General features: G+C 41.9%; 1 protein-coding gene across 12 annotated transcripts in view; it reads left to right on the top strand.

The window, feature by feature from the left end:
* adgrb1a (adhesion G protein-coupled receptor B1a) overlaps positions 1-13,020 on the top strand; it is an 888,347-nt gene that overhangs the window by 653,443 nt on the left and 221,884 nt on the right. The window lies entirely within an intron of this gene.

Below are 13,020 nucleotides of genomic sequence, written 5' to 3'. Positions count from 1 at the left end.
CATGAATAAGCGTCATACTGGGCGAGATCGTCCGGTTGGTCCCGCTGGTCCAGCTGATGGTGCACCCCCTCGCGGGTTTCTGAGTGGCATGGGATAGATTCATGGGAAATTCTATTGACATCAACGGAAGAGACGATTCTGTCGCCGAATCTAATATGGATTCTCCACCCTGATAGCACCACATCCCCCGCTATCATGTACACTCCGGTGGGTTCAAGTAAATTACGCCCAACATTCCCAGTCAATGATCTTTCTTCAGAACTGGGAAAAGTTAAACATGTAACAGGTTTAAAATAAGTGAAATGGGCGATCGTAGGGGAGAATTAGTTCTGCAATAGATTGGAATTCAGGAAAGATTAAATGAAAAAAGAGATACATAATGCTGCAAGGCCAAGTGGAAAGATAATGGGACGAGTAAAGAAACAAAATGTGCGTTGAGAGGAGGTATGAATGCAGAATTATGTACAGCTGCCACCTGAAAGGAAAAAAAAGAGAAACCAGACAGAAAAACGTAAAGAGAGGGGACTTTAAAAATATTATTTTGTAACCTGTGCCCCCAATTTGTTTCCTTTTCAATTTATTTTTGTTTATTCATCTCTTGTTTCTCTCACTTACTTTTTGGATGGTAGCGGTTCAACATTCTGCCATTCACACCGCCTCCAGGCACAACTGGTTTAGACAACTGGGCTGGTTTAGCACAGTGGGCTAAACAGCTGGGTTGTGATGCAGAACAAGGCCAGCAGCGCGGGTTCAAATCCCGCACCGGCCTCCCCGAACAGGTGCCAGAATGTGGCGACTAGGAGCTTTTCACAGTAACTTCATTGAAGCCTACTTGTGACAATAAGCAATTATTGTTATTAACTTTTGTTTCTTTACTCATCCCATTACCACTCCCATTGCATCTCTTCTGTAAATTCAATCTCTCCTGTCTTCCATCCTGTCTCAGATCTTCTATTTTTTTTCTTGTTTGACTTGTACAAACCAGTTGTACAACTGGTAACTTCCCTTAATTTCTCCTGTCAAATAAAAAGTGAACCTGAAATGTTGACTCTGTCTCCACAGATGCTACTGGACCTATTTAGTATTTTGAGCATTTTCTGCCTTTATTGGAGTAATTGAATCTTGAGATGGCGAAGGCATGAATTAGTGTTCCAGTGGTCATTTGGCTGAGTTAGGGCAGAGTGGGCAATGTTGCAGGAGTGGCCTTTATGTTGGAGAATACCTCGGGTCCGAAACTCAGCTTGAGGGGTCAAAAAAATATATTGAAAGTTGAAATGAACTTTGTTCAGTTTGAGACAATGGCCAGGGAGGGTGAGCACAGTTGATTGCGAGGCTACGTAGTTTATGGTGAAGAGCAAAGACAATTGATTTACTCTTCCCAGTGTTTATTTGGAGTCATTAAGACTCATGTAAAACTGGATGCCAGGCTTGCAGCCTACTATTCATTCATGGAAATTTTCAAGCTGCAATTTACGCTGTTGGAATGTCAAGCAGGAGATGTGTGCTCAGGTCACACTCTCAGCTTGCCTGGAGGAGTGTGCATGGCATTATGAGCCTGGTTGTCAGGGAGTGGAGTGAAACTCAAGGTGGCAATCCCTTTTCACAAGTATTCATGGTGTGTTGATCAAGCATTACACTAAAAACATCTGTGGGCATGTCTCTGGTGGGCTAGGTTATCCTGTCCTCCCATTCGAGTAGAGTACTGCTCCAGGGAATAACATGGGAAATACAACATACTAAAAGGGTGAAAAAGAAATAGGGAGCCACAAAGAAAGCTTGATGGAAAAGCGTTAGTAATTTTTAATTTGACAAGCAGTATTAAGTGGGCAATATTTCAAAAGTGGCTTTGGAAATTTGATACAATACTAGTTTTTACATCAACTAATGTAAAATAATTTTAAAATCATCTTTCAAGGTATTCTAGATCATTTGACTACCAATAGACTGCCCACTACAGATCTAAAATAGAGGTTTCCCTCAGTCTAAAATATATATTTCTACTCCCTCATTTTTCAGTAGAGTCTGTGCTGAGTACATCCATTCAACTGGCATTTGGAAGCAGGTTTTGGGACATTAGTTTCCTGTGTTACCTGTTCCTCCAGGCCACTAAATTGAGGTGTAAGCAGTTGGCTAAACATTCGGTAACAAATAGAAAATTACCCCCTCAAGCAATGGGTGTACAACGTACCCTTCACTTGGGGAGGTGAGGAGCCATACCGCTCTGTCACAAATCAAAACCTAGCAGTCTTTTGCATTTCAAATATATCACTGGCACAGCAATTGTATATTTTGGTAGATTGATGTCTTGTGAGTCGAGACAAGTCTCTGAACAGGTGAAATAGTGGGTAATCAGTGAGTTTGGGATTGGGAGGCCCCAACACAGATTGTATAATTATTGAAATCAATGTCAAAGGCCAAAGTTGCATCGATCCAGACTGGAGATGCATGCAGCAATGAGCTTATCAGTATCCAGGGTTAGACGAGAAAGGCAGAAAATTAGTTTGGAGATGGGAAATAAAATAGTCCGCAGACTGGCTGGAAACCAACTGTAACAGTTTTGGCCTTGAGTTCCTAAATTAGAAACATGGTTTCAATTATATATTTAGGGGTAAAAGGACCTAAAATTGAGATAGTGTATTGGTATAATTATATTGTGGGAAGTGGTATGAGCTACAAATTAATCCTGACTGTGAGAGAAATGTCAGACGCAACTTGGCAGTTTTAAAAGATTTGTTCATGGGACATGGGGATCACTGACTGGGCCAGCATTTATTGCCCCACCTTGAAGGCATTTAAAAGTCAACCTCATTGCTGTGGATCTAGAGTCATAAATATGCCAGACCAGGTAAGGATGACCGGTTTCCTTCCCTAAAGAGATATCAGATGTTTTTTTACGACAATTGACGGTGGTTTCATCATCATCATTAGACATTGAATTCCAGATTTATATTTTAATTTAGAGTACCCAATTATTTTTTTCCAGTTAAGGGGCAATTTAATGTCGCCAACCGCCTACCCTGCACATCTTTTTGTGTTGTGGGGGTGAAACACATGCAGACACACGGAGAATGTGCAATAATTCCATATTTTTATTGTATTCAAATTTCACCACCTGCCATGATGGGATTTGAACCCGGGTCCTCTGAGTTTCTGGACTATTCATCTAAAGACCGTACCACTATGCCATTGCCTCTATTGCACAGTTTAAAATATGTACCAAGGTATGCTGGTGTAGTTATATCCATGTATGATCTTATAATTCGGAACAGCTGCAAGAATGCCCCTTCAGCCTTAACCAGTCTTTAATGCTTTTAAACCATGTAGTGAACCAGTACATTTACCTGCTGATCGGTAGCTTATTACTCCTTTAACAAAATACTTATAATATATTCTAAATAAATATTTTTAATGAAAGGCAAGATTTTCAGACCTGTAAAAGCTCACAGCACGAAATGTATACTGCTTGAAAACATTGGCGTTTATCATTGCTTCTTCTGACTTCATTGAATAGTGAACTGTTCATTGATTGAAAACCTGATCCATGTTTATGAAAACCGAGTGGCAAGCACCCAGCCCTTAGATTAAAGTCCTCTGTGAGTGTTTTACTTTCAAAATCAGTTGTACATAAAAACATAAGAACTAGGAACAGGAGTAGGCCATCTGGCCCCTCGAGCCTGCTCCGCCATTTAATGAGATCATGGCTGATCTTTGTGGACTCAGCTCCACTCTCCGGCCCGTACACCATATCCCCAAATCCCTTTATTCTTTAGAAAGGCATCTATCTTTTTCTTAAAAACGTTTAAAGAAGGAGCCTCAACTGCTTCACTGGGCAAAGAATTCCAGCGATTCACAACCCTTTGGGTGAAGAAGTTCCTCCTACACTCCGTCCTAAATCTACCTCCCCTTATTTTGAGGCTATGCCCCCTAGTTCTTTCCCCGACCAGTGGAAACAACCTGCCCGCATCTATTCCATCTATTCCCTTCATAATTTTATATGTCTCAATAAGATCCCCCCGCATCCTTCTAAACTCCAATGAGTACAGTCCCAGTCTACTCAACCTCTCGTCATAATCTAATCCCCTCAACTCTGCGATCAACCTAGTGAATCTCCTCTGCACTCTCTCCAGTGCCAATATGTCCTTTCTCAGGTAAGGAGACCAAAACTGAACACAATACGCCAGATGCGGCCTCACCAACACCCTATACAATTGCAGCATAACCTCACTAGTCTTGAACTCCATCCCTCTAGCAATGAAAGACAAAACTCGATTAGCCTTCTTAATCACCTGTTGCACCTGCACACCAACTTTTTGCGACTCGTGCACCAGCACACCCAGGTCCCTCTGCACAGCAGCATGCTTTAACATCTTACCGTTTAAATAATAATCCATTCTGCTGTTATTCCTCCCAAAATGGATAGCCTCACACTTGGCAACATTGAATTCCATCTGCCAGACCCTAGCCCATTCACCTAACCTATCCAAATCCTTCTGCAGACTTCCGGTATCCTCTGCACTTTTTGCTTTACAACTCATCTTAGTGTCGTCTGCAAACTTTGACACATTGCACTTGGTCCCCAACTCCAAATCGTCTATGTAAATTGTGAACAACTGCGGGCCCAACACTGATCCTTGAGGGACCCCACTAGTTACAGGTTGCCAACCAGAGAAATACCCATTTATCCCCACTCTCTGCTTTCTGTTAGTTAACCAATCCACTACCCATGCTACCACTTTACCCTCAATGCCATGCATCTTTAGTTTATGCAGCAACCTCTTGTGTGGCACCTTGTCAAAAGCTTTCTGGAAATCCAGATATACCACATCCATTGGCTCCCCGTTATCTACTGCACTGGTAACGTCCTCAAAAAATTCTACCAAATTAGTCAGACACGACCTATCCTTTGTGAACCCATGCTGCGTCTGCCCAATGGGACAATTTCCCTCCAGGTGCCCCGCTATTTCCTCCTTAATGATAGATTCCAGCATTTTCCCTACAACCAATGTTAAGCTTACCCGCTTTCTGCCGACCTCCTTTTTTAAACAGTGGTGTCACGTTTGCTACTTTCCAATCCTCTGGGATCACCCCAGAGTCTAGTGAATTTTGATAAATTATCACTAGTGCGTTTACAATTTCCCTAGCCATCTCTTTTAACACTCTGGGATGCATCCCATCAGGGCCAGGAGACTTGTCTACCTTTAGCCCCATTAGCTTGCCTAATACTGCCTCCTTAGTGATTACAATCATCTCAAGGTCCTCACCTATCATATATTTATTTCCATCAGTCACTGGCATGTTATTTGTGTCCTCCACTGTGAAGACTGACCCAAAAAACCTGTTCAGCTCCTCCGCCATTTCCCCGTCTCCTATTATTAAATCTCCCTTCTCATCTTCCAAAGGACCAATATTTACCTTAGCCACTCTATTTTGTCTTATATATTTGTAGAAGCTTTTACTATCTGCTTTTATGTTCTGAGCCAGTTTACTTTCATAGTCTACCTTACTCTTCTTTATGGCTTTTTTAGTAGCTTTCTGTTGTCCCCTAAAGACTTCCCAGTCCTCTAGTCTCCCACTAAATTTTGCCACTTTGTATGTTTTTTCCTTCAATTTGATAGTCTCCCTCACCTCCTTAGATATCCACGGTCGATTTTTCCCCTTTCTACCGTCTTTCTTTTTTGTCGGTATGAACCTTTTCTGAACTCTGTGAAAGATCGCTCGGAAGGTTCTCCACTGTTCCTCAACTGCTTCACCATGAAGTCTTTGCTCCCAGTCTACCTTAGCTAGTTCTTCTCTCATCCCATTGTAATCACCTTTGTTTAAGCACAAAACACTAGTGTTTGGTTTTACCTTGTCATCCTCCAACTGTATTTTAAATTCCACCATATTGTGGTCGCTCCTTCCAAGAGGATCCCGAACTATGAGATCATTAATCAATCCTGCCTCATTATACAGGACCAGATCGAGGACCGCTTGTTCCCTTGTAGGGTCCATTACATACTGTTCCAGGAAATTATCCCGGGCACATTCTATAAACTCCTCCTCAAGGCTGCCTTTACCAACCTGTTTAAACCAATCGATATGCAGATTAAAATCTCCCATGATAACCGCTGTACCATTTCTACATGCATCTGTTATTTCTTTGCTTATTGCCTGCCCTACCATCCTGTTACTATTTGGTGGCCTATAGACTACTCCTATCAGTGACCTTTTCACCTTACTATTCCTGATTTCCACCCAAATTGATTCAACCTTGTCCTCCATAGCACCAATATCATCCCTTACTATTGCCCGGGTGCCATCCTTAAACAACAAAGCTACACCACCGCCCTTACCGTCCATTCTATCCTTTCGTATAGTCTGATACCCTTGGATATTTAACGCCCAGTCATGACCATCTTTTAACCATGTTTCAGTAATGGCCACTAAATCATAGTCATTCACGATGATTTGCGCCATCAACTCATTTACCTTATTTCGTATACTACGAGCATTCAGGTAAAGTACACTTATGCTGTTTTTTATGTCTTTGTTATGAATCCTAACACCTTGATCAGTAAATTTTCGCAATTTATTTTTCCTCTTACCCTTTCTCCTAATTTTCCTTGTCTTTGAACCCATATCTCTACATAATAACCTGTCACGTAACCTGCTGCCTTGATCTCCATTAACCATTATACTGTCCATAGCTTTACATTTCCCTTCCCCCCAACTTGCTAGTTTAAAGTCCTTGTGACCAACCTATTTATCCTATTCGCTAGAACACTGGTCCCAGAATGGTTCAGGTGAAGACCGTCCCAACGGTACAGGTCCCTCCTGCCCCAGTACTGATGCCAATGCCCCATGAAATGGAATCCCTCTTTCCCGCACCACTGCTTTAGCCACGTGTTAATTTCTCTAATTTTCTCAACCCTATGCCAATTGGCACGTGGCTCGGGTAGTAATCCAGAGATTATAACCCTGGAGGACCTGTTCTTTAATTTAGTCCCTAGTGTTTGATAATCCCCAAACAGGTCCTCTTTCCTGGTCTTACCTATGTTGTTAGTCCCAACGTGGACCACAACAACTGGATCCTCCCCCTCCCTCTCCAAAATTCTTTCAAGCCGATCAGAGATGTCCCTCACCCTGGCACCGGGCAGGCAACATACCATGCGGGACTCTCGATCTGGCTTACAAAGGATGCCATCAATCCCCCTAATTATAGAATCCCCTACAACTACCACTTGTCTTTTTGCTCCTCCCTCTTGAATGGCTTCCTGTACCACGGTGCAGTGGTCAGTCACGCATCCTCCCTACAGCCCTCTTCCTCATCCACACAGGGAGCAAGTACCTCATACCTGTTGGACAAGGTCAAGGGCTGAGGCTCCTCAACTCCTAATCTCAGGATCCCCCTACCTGCCTCCCTTGCAGTCACACCACTCTGTCCCTGACCATTGTCCGAATTAACAGTACTTATTCTACCGGGTGTGACTGCCTCCTGAAACAAAGCGTCCAGGTAATGTTCCCCCTCCCTGATGTGCCGCAGTGTGTGCAGCTCGGTCTCCAGCTCATCAATTCTGAGCCGAAGTTCCTCGAGCAGCCAACACTTGCTGCAGATGTGGTCACTGACGGTCTCAATGGGATCCACCAGTTCCATCATCATATAGCAACAGCACATCACCTGTCCAGCCATATTCAACCAGTTAATTAATTTAAATATTTAAAAAAAACATTTCTTTATAGAACCTCAAGGATAAACCCGAACACCAACAAAAACACAGCCCTCTCTCGCCACTCGCCCAAACTCAGTCACTCACCGAAACTCAGATGCACTCTGTTCCCGGCTCTCTCCTCCCGCGCTTTTTTAATCTCCCGGCTCTCTCCTCCGGCGCTGTTTTCGCTGTACCGGCTCTCTCCTCCCGCGCTTTTTAAATCTCCCGGCTCTCTCCTCCGGCGCTGTTTTCGCTGAACCGGCTCTCTCCTCCCGCGCTTTTTAAATCTCCCTTGTAGTTGACATTTACTCTGTATTATCAGCAAATCAACCATTTATTTGGAAGTCAAATCCAATATGATTGAAGCCCATCATAGTGTTTGGTCGGTCTGAGATTGACTAGTTTATTTCTTTTTAACAAAAGTTGAATTGAAATGCAAAGGTAATTTGTGGTCTATTTTTAGATTTACTATGAAAATTGGAAACTATAGATTTTGAAATTGTCGTCAACAGGCCATGTTTGTGATGTTTATGACAGCACAATATTTATTGGAGATTTTGATTCAGGACCTTGGAGAGAGAAGAGTAAAGTACACATCAGAATATCTCTGGTCCAATTGAATGTAACTTATGCTGCTGAACATTAAATTTTCCTCTCTGTCTTCCAACCTTCAGCCCTAATACTCTTTCCTCCTCCTCCCCACCCCGCCCCCCCCCCCTTATCGCACTTATTGCCCCCCCAGTAGTGAAACTTGACTTCTTGCTGGAATATAATTACATGGTCACTGCTCATCCTCTGGGTCTATTGACAAGTGAAATTACTCATTTTCACATGTGACCCCAGTCATTGTCAACAAGCTATTTGACTGCAGAGGCATTACAGCTGAAGTTGAACCTGATCTCGCCCAACTTTCACACATGCACACTTGTAGTAAATTAGGTTTCAGAATTGTCCAGCCTTGCCCACTGCCAGGATCATCCGGTCCAGCCAAGCGTCAGTCGACTTTAGGCTAGGCCGCTGAATCTGCTAGAGCCGGTCCCGCCATGAGGAGGCCAATGTGTCCAGATGTGGTTACAAGGACGAGCTAACATTTGGCAAATCTGACCCTTTAGGAAAAACCTGAAGTTAAAATATCCAACTGATCTTCCTTCATTGCAATCATTTTATTAGGCTTCACATTGAAGAGGGTGGGTAAAGGCAAAATAATTGAGAAATCATGCCAAATATTGGCTATATGGCTACTGATCTTTCACAAGCATGTTAAACATCTTACAGCCACTTGGCGAAGGAATAATAATAATAATTGCTTATTGTCACAAGTAGGCTTCAATGAAGTTACTGTGAGAAGCCCCTAGTCGCCACATTCCGGCACCTGTTCGGGGAGGCCGGTACGGGAATTGAACCCGCGCTGCTGCCTTGTTCTGCATTACAAACCAGCTATTTAGCCCTTGATGCTAATATCCACTCTATCAAGATATCAGAACTGCAATCCTTACTCTGTTTTAGATTTATTCACAGTGAGACATTATAAAAGTATAGTTCCGAACTCTGCAACACACCACCAGTGTCATTAAGTGTCTCTTTTGAGTTGGTTCAAGACATTTCAATGTATACAATTAACTGATTCAAATGAAACATAAATAGTATTCACAAACAAATTGAAAAACAAAAACACTATTTTTTGTATTCTCTATGAAGCATTGCATTGTGAGACACCTTTCTTCTTTTGGCCCGTGCACTCCTGTTCATGAAACAGATGTATATTTGATGACTTATATCAACCCATATGATCAGGGCAATTTCCTTTTAGTTCCAGCATTTTTTTCATGTTGGCAAGGTCAATCCAGACTTTTTTTTTACCCTTGCACATTTGTCGAGTGAATGTTATCTCACAAGGAGCAATTATCTATGTAACATTCAATTGACAGACTATGTTCAGTATATACCTTGTATAGAATTTCCCCACAAATCGTTAACTAATAGAACCTCCTGTCCACTGCTTCCACTCCAAGAGCTGGTGTTCCTTCAGCTGAAGTACATTTAACCACCAATTTTTAAATTTATTTCCTTCACTTCCCATGCTAAATTTTCCATTTTCACCCACTTGTAAAACTCAGTTCACTTGAATTCCCATTCGGAAGATTACCATGATAAGCATCACAAAAAACAATTTCATGTTCTTTCAGTCACTCAAGACAGAAACTTAAGTTATGTGCATGTCTCCATAGAATTTTTTTTCTGTGTTTTATTTGCCTGCAAATTAGCTTTAACGTTGGGGTGCTTCATTGTAGTATTAGTTTCAGTGCTTCAAAACCAGTACCTGGTCCTGTCTGAGCGCATAACCAATTCAACTGACCAATCAAGCTGCATTGTCTCTTCTTTAGATGTGACATCATCTTTCTGTGATAACCGAGCATGATTAATAGGAATAGGAGTAATCCTCACAAAATATTCAAAGTTACTCTTGGCCTAATGTTAATGTTGAAACCAATGTATTTAAAAGTTCCTGAAGCCTGGATTCCCATCTGAAGTTCCATTTTAATCTTATTAATGACACATTTCTGAAATTCTACAATACTGCCCCATAAGAAATCATCAATGCGCATCATGACGATGCCTGAAGTTTCTCTTTTCGATTCCAATAAAAACCATTGCAAGTTCCGCTTTTGGTTGGACACAACCCACTTTTAGCAAAACAAATTTCACCAAGAAATACCACACACTCGATATCATTCAGGCCATAAATCCATTATTTTTAGTTTCCATAGTTTCCTTTCTGCATTACTTGCCTTTTCAGACAGTTCCAGAAGCACTTCTGAAACTTTTCACAGTGCAAGAAAACACTCACAATCTGTGGCCAAAAGAGGTTTAAAAAAAAGACTTTCAGAATTATCTTTCCACTGTGGGAAGTCCACTGTAACATCTGGAGCACTGAGTACTAAGTTCCTCGTCGAAGCTCTGAACAAGTAGCCTCTCATTATCCTTATGAGCCTCATTTGCAAGAGCTTTTCTGCACAGATCCATTTATTTCACAGAGTATATTGCTGAGAGGGCTTTTCGATGTGGTGTTCATAACCAGGTTGTCATGTTTTCGTACAAGTTTCTAAACTCGTCATTTGCAAATTTTCATTCATTATCAGCAAGAAACCTAGCTGGTGCCCAAGACTGGTCCCAATCCGCTCTTCCACAACTTTATCTGCACTCGCCCCTTCATCCTTATTATATATTACTGTTGAAAGACATCTGATTGCCATATGTCTATAAGGTTTAAAATTTACATAACTTTAGCGTTGTCCCATAACTTTAGATTCATGGCAACCACCTCATTAAAGTAAAGGAAGGCAAACCAATAGGACATGGTCATGTCCCATGATATTTTTTATAAATTTCACATTTTGCTGCATTTTCTTTGAGCCTTGTATATTACTCATCAACCACACCTATATCTTTTCAGTAGGATTTGTATTGTTGACAAGAAGGGTGAACAAATTGTCCGGGCAACTTTGAGACAATTTGCTTTTTTGCTCTCTGATTCTTATCACTTGATGCCATTCAAACCTCTCCAAAATTATGGTTAGAAAAATGAGGTCTTGATAAGGGGATACAAAAATGCCCTAATTGGGTAAACTACAGATCCACTGACTTTCCAAAAACAATTGCATTATTATACTCCATACCCAGTTAATTTGTGCCTTTTTCATGGAAAGCTTATTGAACAGCAAAAGTACCTCACTAAAGACAACATTTAATAAAGTGGCTTGCTCCAGATATTTTGCATCGAATCATCACTGTTTTAGTGCCCTCAATGCATTGTCATCCCTGAACTTAAAACAAGGAGAACTTTCACACTCCTTGACCTTTCATCAATATTCATTCATGAGTGAATCTGGATACCATTTTAGCCAACCCATTCCACCCACTGTTGAGGTGCAGCCCCAATCTAACACTGCACACTGAAATAAATCTGTGACGAATACATACATCACTGGAGCCCAAATGTTCTTTTGGCAAGTGCAGTTCCTTCCAACTGATCATCATCTTCAGCCTTCAACTTTTTTGTGTCATGCCTCACTTCCAAGAACCCTGCTGTCCCACTTGGACAGTTCCCAGCATAATGACATTCTGTTAAAATCTACCCCAGAGATTCTTGGGATTCATTCACCTGTTGCTGCTTCAATCCTACCATTGTGGCAAACCACTGTTGCACCTGTATTAGGTGATGTAAGGTAGGGCCTGTACTACAGGTTCGCCGGTAGTCCCTGCCTGCTGGCTCTGCCAGTAGGCAGAGTATAAGCATGTGTGTCCTCCATTCAGCAGCCATTTCGCCAGCTGTTGTGGGAGGCCACACATTTTGGAGCAATAAAGCCTCAGTTGTATCCAACTCTAGTCTTTGTTCAATTGATCGTGCCTCAACCATCTCATCCAGACTCGAAACGTTAGCTCCGTTCTCTTTCCACAGATGCTGACAGACCAGCTGAGATTGTGCAGCATCTCTTATGGTGTCCACTGAAGCTAAAAGTATTTTCATCCTCATTCCTTCTATTTGTAACTGTTACTTTGTACTGATACTTGCATCCAGATTCTGGATGGTTGAGATATTCTGCAATTCTTGGATCCTCCATTCTTCATGACAACACGGAATGTCCCATCTGTGCAATCAAGGAATGTTTCCACTGTATTTTTTTTATGGCAGTCAACAACTCCTTCGAAAGCGTGTCGTATGCCAGGAACCTCAGACCTGAGCATGTGCAACACGCACAATCCAGTAATTTAAACATGAGCCCTGAACACGGAATCTCCAAATTGAATTTCTGCAATCTTTTAAAGTTCACCAACTATTCCTCCAAGGAATCTCAGTCTGTCTTTTGAAATATCTGGCCATTCAATAGATCATCTTTCTGGTAAATTTCATCCTTGAAATCTAATAGAAGAGCCAAACCTTCCTCAGTCCTCTTTGACCAGCTTCCAGCTTACAAATTGCTTTGCTTCTGAATTTACTTTTGTTCGGAAGCAATAGTGCCAAGGTCGTAGCTTGTCCACATATCCACTTAATTTTTCAACTCGCCATAAGTTTCAGACTCTGAGAATATCGGTGGGTGGTCATGCCCTGGTAATTTGCACTTGCTTTCAGAAATTCTGCATAAAAGCTACTCAGATTTGTTTTTATTGGTTCATGGGATGTGGGCATCACTGGCTGGGCCAGCATAAGAACATAAGAACTAGGAGCAGGAGTAGGCCATCTGGCCCCTCGAGCCTGCTCCGCCATTCAATGAGACCATGGCTGATCTTTTGTGGACTCAGCTCCACTTTCCGGCCTGAACACCATAACCCT

Source organism: Scyliorhinus torazame, chromosome 11, assembly GCF_047496885.1.
Source record: "Scyliorhinus torazame isolate Kashiwa2021f chromosome 11, sScyTor2.1, whole genome shotgun sequence".
Lineage (NCBI taxonomy): Eukaryota > Metazoa > Chordata > Chondrichthyes > Carcharhiniformes > Scyliorhinidae > Scyliorhinus > Scyliorhinus torazame.
Note: the sequence above shows the minus strand (reverse complement) of the source record. Positions and strands in the feature narration are given on the sequence as shown.